Source organism: Oratosquilla oratoria, chromosome 22, assembly GCF_046742065.1.
Source record: "Oratosquilla oratoria isolate Oo_2021 chromosome 22, ASM4674206v1, whole genome shotgun sequence".
Taxonomy (NCBI): Eukaryota; Metazoa; Arthropoda; class Malacostraca; order Stomatopoda; family Squillidae; genus Oratosquilla; species Oratosquilla oratoria.
In genome coordinates, this window is record NC_134798.1 from 41442895 (window position 1) to 41452894 (window position 10000).

Genomic DNA, 10000 nt, shown 5'->3' on the forward strand with positions numbered 1-10000 from the left:
CCACCTTTGCCCGTAGTGCTCTCTCTCTCTCTCACTCTCGGCGCGCCTGGCCACCGACCCGGCGGTCGCCGCTGACCCCGTACTGGGTCAATAACTCCATCTTCATTATAGACCTTAATCGTTCTCCACACAATCGTCCGCCCTCCACACCCTCCACTCCATTCCCTCCTACTCCACTCCATCCTTCCTTCCTTTCCACCCTCACTCACTCATTCACTCACTCACTCACTCACTCACTCACTCACTCACTCACTCCCGCACTCACTTCCACAGTCTTTCACTCCCTCACACTCTCACTCACTCACTTCCTTCTCTTCCCTCCCTCCCTCCCTCTCTTCATTCCCTCCCTCTCTTCATTCCCTCCCTCCCTCCCCTCCCTCCCTCCCCTCCCTCTCTTCATTCCCTCCCTCCCTCCATTCCCTCCATTCCCTTCCTCCCTTCATTCCTTCCCTTCCCTTCCCTCATTATCACCCTTCCTTCCCTCACCTCCTCACTCACTCCCCCTCCTCCTTCCTCATTCTCCTCCCACTCCTTATTTCCTCCTCTTCCTCCTCCTCCCCCAATCGTCCTCCTCCTTCTCTCACTCCTTATTCTCCTCCTCTTTTTTCTCCTCTTCTTTCTCCTCCTCCTCCTTCACCTCCTCTTCCTATTTCAACCTCTTCCTATTCTTCGTCTTACTCCTACCTTCTCCTACCTCCTCCTGTTTTTCCTTGTCCTCACACCCCCTTCCTCCTACCCCTCCTCGCTTCTCCTCCTCCCTCCTCCTCCTCCTCCTCCTCCTCCTCCTCCTCCTCCTCCTATTCTTTTGTAGTCTGTACGAAACGGGTAAGGGGTGGATCCCCTGAACTGAATGGAATTTTTGGTCATAACCAGAATAGATACACCAGAATAGATACATCAAACGACGCCACCCGGGTCTCGTCTCCCTCCTCTTCCTCCCTACCACTCCCTTCTGCTGACAGTTCTCTTCTACACCCTCCCCCTCCCTCCCTCCCTCCCTCCCTCACTCACTCACTCACTCTTTTTCTATACTTTCCACACTTCTTGTACTTACCTAACAAATTCCACCTTTTCACCTTTGCTCCCTCCTTTACCCTCTCCACTATTTGTTGGGGTTATTCTCCTTTGTTGTTTTCAGCCACCCCCACCACCACCACCACCACCACCACCACCACCACCACACTACCACCACCACCTACACCAACACCACCACCACCACCACCACCACCACCACCACCACCACTACCACTAATATCACCATGACCTACACCAACACCACCATCAGTAACTCCACCACCACTACCAACATAATCACTACCACCACCACCACCATCATCACCACAACCATCACTATGACCCCTCACCACTATATATACCACTACCACCACCTCTATACCCACCACGAGCAATACCACCACCGTTACTAGCACCACTACTACCACCGTTACCATTACCAGTAACCCCACCTCGACCCCCCACCACAATCACCACCATTACTGCCACCAATGTATCTACCTAGACCCCGATCCTGCCACCACTATCACCACCACCATAACCAACATCACTACCACCACCACTACCCCACTTTGACCAGTACCACCACCACTATCATTACTACCACTACCAACATTACTACTACTATCATTACTACCACTGCCACCATTACTACTACTAACATTACTACCACTGCCACCATTAGTACCACCACTACCCTCACTTTGACCAATACCACTACCACCACTATCATTACGACTACTACCACTATTACTACTACCACTACCACCACTATCATTACTACTACTACTACCACTATTACTACTACCGCTACTACCACTACCACCATCACTACCACCACTACCCTCACTTTGACCAATACCACCACCACCACTATCATTACTACTACCACCATTACTACTATCTCTACTACCACTACCACTATTACTACCACCACTACCACCACCCCCGCCACCACCACACTGACAACGACGACGACGATGACGAGGACTGCCCGGGCGCGTGTGAGCGAGCGAGCGAGCGAGGGAAGGAGCAAGCGAGGTAGTGTCGGAGTGATCCAGCCTGAGGAGTCAGTGCCCTTTGAATCTCCGACGTGGAAGCACGGCCGCTCTTGCTCCGCCGTGCGTCGTGGCGTGGCTTTTTTTTTACCTTCGCGCGGTTGATGCTGTAGTGGACTTCCCCGAGGTCGCTTTTCTAGATGGTGTACTAGCTCTAGGTGACCCGAAGTTGTCTCTAGGGGAGTTTGGTTTAAAAAGGATTTTTTGGTGAAGTTATGTTTTGAGTTTTCTTCTTTTTTTTTTGAGTGCGGGAAGATGATGTCGAGGAAGCAAAGTGATGGACTTTTGCGAGTGTGGGTGGTTTTCGAATTGCAGTGAGAAAAGTTGTCGTAAATCGGAAGTATTCCGAGTTATACATAGAAAAAGGAAAACTAATTCGGTATCTTGAAGTCGTTTCGTGATCACCAAAGAATCTACCCGTCCATGTGACGATTTTTTTTTTCCTTAATCGAAGAGAATTTTTGAGTCGAAGAAAATAATTTTGGATTCCTCGAGGTCGTCTCGAGATGTCGTGAAAGACAAATAAAAAAGAAGAAGAGGAAGCAGAAGAAAATCTGATCTTTTGAGAGAAACGAAGAAGATATTTTTTCTTTTTTGTACAAAAAAAAGAAGAAGAAAAAGATCGTGTCTTCGAGTTTGAGGTGGTTCTTCAGCAGAAGGTCCTCTGCCCCGCCTTGATCCTCCTCCTCCTCTTCCTCCTCCTCCTCCTCTTTCTCCTCTTCAGCCATCAATCGAAGCAGAGTCGGAGGACCTCCTAGGAACCATCTGGAGTATTTTGGGACACAGAAGATCTGAATGAAACCATCTAGCAGAAGAACCAAGAACAAGAACGACAAGATCTCCCAGCGGAGGGAGCAGATCGTCTGAAAAAAAAAACAAAAAACGAAAGTAACAAGGAAGAGAGGATAAAGAGAGTAGAGAGTGAGAGTATGTCATGAGAGTGGAGTGATACTAAAAAGAAGAAGAAAAGAGGAGGAACAAGGGAGTTCTATGTGCAAGAAAGAGAAGAAAAGAATTAAAGACTCCCACAGAAATTGAGTGCGAGAGGACTTCCCACAAGTAAAGAAGGATCAAGTGAAGTGTCGATTCTAAGTGCCACTTCAGAGTCCCACTTCAAAGTGTCACTGGGAAGTGCGCGCGGAAACAAATGAAAGAAGTGAAACGGTGAATGGAGGAAGTGAACAACGGTTAAGGAGTTGGGTGTGTGTGAGTGTAAGGTCACAGCATTACCCATAGATCGGGTCACGTATGATCTCTGAGCTCTCATCCGGGAGAATAATAGCCGCCGATCACGAGTCCAACACGTGATCCAAAGACTTTGGTGAGAGGAGAGGAAGAGAGGGAAGTGCATCACGACACGTCACACAGGATGACGTGTATCACGTCCTATCCACGTGACGAGTCGAAACGTACCTCGTACGATACTTCTCACGAACTCACGTTCACCGATTTCTCACAGTCTCCCGGGACCTACCCTACCTCCACGACCTCCTCCTCTTCCTCTTCCTCTTCCTCATACACGTCCTCAAACCTCTTCTCCCTCACCCCCATCACTCTCTTCGTCCCCCCCTCTCCTCTCCCTCCCGCATTCGCGTCTCAGATAAGTTCTTCGTCTTCTTCAACATCGACAACGTTGACAAGGAAAATGACTCGAAGTACGCCGTCCTCGTCTTCGACTAAGGTGCTGGTAGCAGCCACGCTGGCCTTTATTGTGGCTAGTCTGACCACCACCACTCGGGCCAATGAATTAGGTGAGTACAGGTCCATTTTATTTTTACGCAGTGTCAAAAATTGTGTTCTAAGTAAAGAAGGATACTCCCTGTTTGAAAAAAATGGTCTTGATTGGCTTTTGTCATTATTTTTGTAAGAAAATTTCAATTCAAACACACACATACACACACACACACACACACACACACACACACACACACACACACACACACACACACACACACACACACACACACACACTTGAAAGCAAGCAAAGCTGGATACTCTTGGCAAAAAAAAAGCAAATCCACCGTCGTGGACAGAAGGAACCTTGATGTAAATTACAGGTTGGCACATGAGTGAGGTTTTGAAATGTGATATATATATATATATATATATATATATATATATATATATATATATATATATATATGTGTGTGTGTGCATTATAATAGTAATGATAATAACAATAATAATAAAAAATTAGTATATAAATAGTCAATTAAAGGAAAAATAGTGAAGGTAGCATATTCATACCCTATGACAAGGGTGTGGAATGAGATGGAATATCATGATGACATTGGTGGACATGGTCACTCGTCTACGAAATATTTAAGGAACGTGACATAGTGCTGATGGGTGACTTTAATTGTATAGAGGTGGATTGGGAGGAGTGTGAGGCAAGCGGAAGGGAAATTTTATGTGAAAATGTATTGTTGGACATAGAAATGAATAAAATAATAACCCAATGGGTAAATAAGTGACAAGAAATAGAGGAGACGACACACCAGACAATATCTATTCATTTTTAACTAAAGAAATCAATGGTACGGGAATACATGTATCGTATAGAAAAGATGATGTACGTGCATTCCTTATTATATATGAGAGTATAGGAACAAGAGATGGGTGATGAAAATAAGGCATATACTTTTTCTTATACAATTTTTACTGAATTGAAGTTGTTTGTTTTTATCAATTGATTAATTGATCAATTTATATATTTAGTCATTTATATATCTATTTGTTTTGAATAGGAGTAATATACACATTTTCTTTAAAATTTTTACAGAATTGAAGATGTTTGTCATTATCATCTGATTAACTGATTAATTTATATATCTATTTTGAGTAAGAGTAAATTAAAATAGAAAAGAGAAACTCAAAAGAGATGTGAAATATGTGGCAAAAATGGAAAAGAAAAGTTGAAAATATTAATTTATTAGAAAATGTGAGACAACAAAAAGAAATATATATGCGTCACGGGAAATGTGTAGAACAAATATATATATATATATATATATATATATATATAATTGTGTGTGTGTGTGTATGTATGTATGTATTTATGTATGTATAAAGGAACCAGAAATAACTACATAAGACTCTGAAGAGAGGAAAACACTTGGAAAGAGGTTAAAATTGATAAATGTGAAGACGAACCCAAACTGTTTTACAGATGTTGTCAACTGTAAACTGAGACACGGGACGTCTGAAACTTGTTGACCTCTGCCATGCCAGGTAGTGGTGGTGGCAGTGGTGGATATGGTGGTGATAGTGGTGACAGTGGTGGTGGTGATGATGGTGGTGAAGATGGAAATGATGGTAGATGATGGTGCTACTGGTCATGGTAATGGTGGTGATTGTGGTGATAGTGGTGGCAGTGGTGGTGGTGGTAATTATGGTGATGGTGGTAGGTGATGGTGCTGATCCCGGTGATGGTGGTGGTGAAAGTGCTTGTGGTGGTGGTAATGGTGATAGTGGTGGTGGTGATAAGAGTGGTGGCAGCGGTGGTAATGGTGGTGGTAGTGGTGCTGGTGTTAAAGTGGTAGGTTACGTTCAGGTGATTTCAGTCATCTATAGCCGAGCATCGCATCCACTGGGGTCTCGCTCGCTTGAACTCCTGTTCACAATGATGTCCGCATCACATAACTGTGTAATGAAATAACTTGTCTTCGGACGTATCATCTAGACAGTGAGCCATTTACGTACAATCTGACGCTAGATGATTTTATTCGACTGAGGAGGGGGTGAGAGGGCGAGGGAGAAGAGGGTAGGAGGGGAAGGGTGAAGAGTGAGGGGAGAGGGTAGGAGGGGTGAGGGGAGAGGGTGAGAGGGGAAGGGGGTGAAGGTGGGAGGGGAATGGTGAGGGGTGAGGGGAGAAGGTAGGAGGGGAAGGGGAGAGAGTGGGAGGGGTGAGGGGAGAGGGTGGGAGGAGTGAGGATAGAGGGTGGGAGGGGTGAAGGTGGGAGGGGAAAGGTGAGAGAGGGAGAGGGGTGAGGGTAGGGGAGTGAGGGGGATGAGGGGTGAGGGTGAGGGGTGAGGGGAGAGGGGGAGGGGGGAAGGTGAGGGGTGAGGGAGGGTGGGAGGGTGAGAGAGGTGAGGGGGGGAAAGGAGAGGGTGAGAGGGGTGAGGGGTGAGAGGGGATGAGGGTGAGGGGAGAGGGTGAGGGTGTGAGGGGTGAGGGGAGAGGGTAGGATGGGGGAGAGGGTGAGGGTGTGAGGGGAGGGTGGGAGGGGAGAGGGTGAGGAGGAGGGGAGGGAGGGTGAGAGGGGGGGGTGGATGGGTGAGGGGAGAAGGTGGGTGGGAGGGTGTGAGGGTGGAGGGGTGAGGGTGTGAGGGTGAGGGGAAGGGGGTGAGGGGAGAGGGTGGAGGGTGGATGAGGAGAGGTGGGAGTGGTGGGGTAGGGAGAGGGGAGGAAGGATGAGGTGTGAGGTGTGGAGGGAGGAGGGTGGAGGGGTGAGGAAATAAAAGAAAGAAAAAATAAAAAAAAGAGTAAAAAGAGGGAGAGCAGGAAATTGAAAGAATAAAAAAGGAATCAAAAAGAAGAAAAAATATAACTGAAATGTAGAAAGAAATAAGAAAAAAAAAGAGGTAAATTGAAAAAAGATGAAAGGAATAGAGAAAAGGAAAAGAAGAAGAAAAAGATAAAAAAGATAAAAAAAAAAAGATAAAAAAAAAAAAAAAAAAGGGAAAGACGACCTCGACACTGCTTGACGATTTCGACGGATCCTTCCTCGTCATCGTCGTCGTCGTCGTCGTCGAGTCGTGACGAAGACGACGTGACGAGGAGGCAATCTTGCGCGACAGAGGTCGGACGGACAATCACATCACACGTAACGTGAAGGCCCTTTCTGTCCAGGAAGGTCATTGTCATTCCGTGATGTGACATTCCACAAGAAAGCTACACGGCCTTTCCATAGTGTGAAAGGTCCTTAGGAAGGGCGTATCCTGATGTGAAACGGCCATAGTAAGGCCCTGTCCTGATGCGAAGGGTCCTTAGGAAGGCCCTATCCCGATGTGAAGGGTCCTTAGGAAGGCCTTGGGAAGGCCCTGTCCTGATGTGAGGCGTACTTAGGAAGGCCCCATCCTGATGTGAAGAGGCCTTAGTAAGGCCCTGTCCTGATGTGAGGCGTCCTTAAGAAGGCCCTATCCAGATGTGAAGAGGCCTTAGTAAGACCCTGTCCTGATGTGTAGGGTCCTTAAGGCCCTATCCTGATGTGTAGGGTTCTTAGTAAGGCCCTATCCTGCTGTGAAGGGTCCTTAAGAAGGCCCTATCTTGATGTGAGGCGTCCTTAAGGCCCTATCTTGATGTGAGGAGGCCTTAGGAAGGCCCTATCCCGATGTGAAAGGTCCTTAGGAAGGCCCTCTCTTGACGCGAAGAGACCTTAAGAAGGCGTATCCTGATGTGAAGTGTCCTTAGGAAGGCCCTATCTTGATGTGAAGAGGCCTTAAGAAGGCGTATCCTGATGTTGGGTGTCCTTAGGAAGACCCTGTCATGATGTGAAGAGGAAACATTTTATTTGTTCAAGTATTTATTCATTTACTAATCAATTTATTTATGTATTTATTTTTTAATTGCTTATTTATTTATTTTATTTATTTGTCTGTTTTTTGTGTGAATGAAGATTAAATCTTCAATCGTGAAATAATTCTGAGAAACTCTGGTCCCTGGGGGAGCTACTGATGTCCCTAAAATAATCTATTGTATAAAATATGCAGTTAATACTCCATACAGGAGACATGAACAGTCATTATTAGTAACTTCTTGTGAATATATACAAAAAAAAAAAAAGATAATAGTGATTAATAAAAAATGGAAAATGAATTATGTGAAAGAGAGAGAGAGAGAGAGAGAGAGAGAGAGAGAGAGAGAGAGAGAGAGAGAGAGAGAGAGAGAGAGAGAGAGAGAGAGAGAGAGAGAGAGAGAGAGAAAGAAAGAGAGAGAAATTTCTCAGGACGGGATGTGACATTGGACGAAATCATACTTTGTTAACCTCACTCCAGTTGGTGAAGTATTACAAAGGAAGAGCATGACGCCGACAGGAGACCTTTTGGTCCATATCATCGTCATCGTTTTCATCATGTATGTACATATTCACTTATTGTTTTTGTTTGCTTGTTTCGTTATTTTCGTTTGTCTATACATTTGTTTATTTGTTTATTAATTTATTTATTTGTTTATTTACCTATTTGTGTGCTTATCAAAGTATTTATTTATATGTTTATTTAAATATTTATTATCTGTAATATATTATCTATCATATATCAACCAATGTAGGGCTAGTACAGTGCAAGTGCAGTGCTAATACAGTGCCATTGCAGTGGCAATACAGTGTCAGTACAGTGTTAGTACACTGTTAGTACACTGTTAGTACAGTACTAGTACAGTACCAGTGCAGTGTTGTACAGTGCTTGTATAGTACCAATGCAGTGCTAGTACAGTGCCAATACACTGCCAATGTAGTACTAGTACAATGCCAATGTAGTGTTAGTGCAATGCTAGTACAGTGCCAATACAGTACCAACACATTGCCAGTGTTGTGTCAGTACAGTTTCAATACAGTGCCCGTGCAGTGCCAATACAGTAACAGAACAATGCCAGTGCAGTGCCAATGCATTCGAAGTGAATTGTCCATGGCTTTCATCTTCAAGGATGCCCTTTACAAAAAATAAATAAATAAATAAATAGATAAAAATAAAAATAAATAGATGAATAAAATAATAGTAATATAAATAAATAGATAAATAAACAAATAAATATAATAAATAGAATAAATAGATGAATAAGCAAATGAATAAAATAAATGAATAAAATAAATATATAAATAAATAAAAGAATGAAAGAAAAATTAATAAGAAGTAATTGAATAAATAAACTAATAAACAAATAAATAGAAAGTGTGAGTAGATAGAATATCTTGGTGTCCACGTTTTCATATAAAATTCTATCTACTCACACTTTCTATTCATTTGTTTATTTCTTCATTTATTCAATAATTAATTAATTAATTTATTTTATTATCATTATTTTTAATCTATTTTATTTATCTATTATTATTATTATTATTATTATTATTGTTATTATTATTATTGTTATTATTATTATTGTTATTATTATTATTGTTATTATTTTTTTTTTTTTTTTTGTGAATAACATCCTTGAACATTTGCATCCCATGGTCGATTGACATCGATGACCGAAAGAGAGCACAAACCGAATATCACAGACAAATGAAAATGAATCCAACTACTCTCCCCATGTCATATAATTGTGAAAAATTAATGAAATGTAAAATGAGGGAAATATGGAGAATAATGAGAAAAATAAAATACAAAATGAATAAAATAAAGGTTGATGATATATAGAGAAATAGGGATGTATTGAAAAAGAGTACATTGCTTATTTGGCGTTTAGGTAACAAGAAAGAATAACCAGAAATTAGGGTCATAAAATTACGAGAGTCGTAAAGTTACGAGAGCAGTAAAGTTACGAGGGTCGTAAAATTACGAGGATCGTAAAATTACGAGGGTTGTAAAGTTAAAAGCGTCGTAAAGTTACGAGGTTCATACAGTTTCTAGGTTCATAGAATTACGCAGGTAATGTTATGAGAGTCGTAAAGTTACGAGAATTGTAAAATTACGAGGGTCGTAGAATCATGAGAGACGTAAAGTTACGAAGGTCGTAAAGTTATAAAACATAGATTTACGAAGATATGGTAACTTCACTTTCCGTTAAGTTACAAGGCAATTTGAAAAGATTTGTGAAATTACGACGAAGGATGGTATGAATTTACGACAGTCGTAAATTTACGGTATTCCTGAAGTTAAAGGATCACTAAACTAGGAGGATGTCTTGGCTGAGTGACATTGACTTACGAGGTCCCTAAAGTTACAAGATCGCTGTTGTGTTAAGTTACAATGTGAATACATTCACG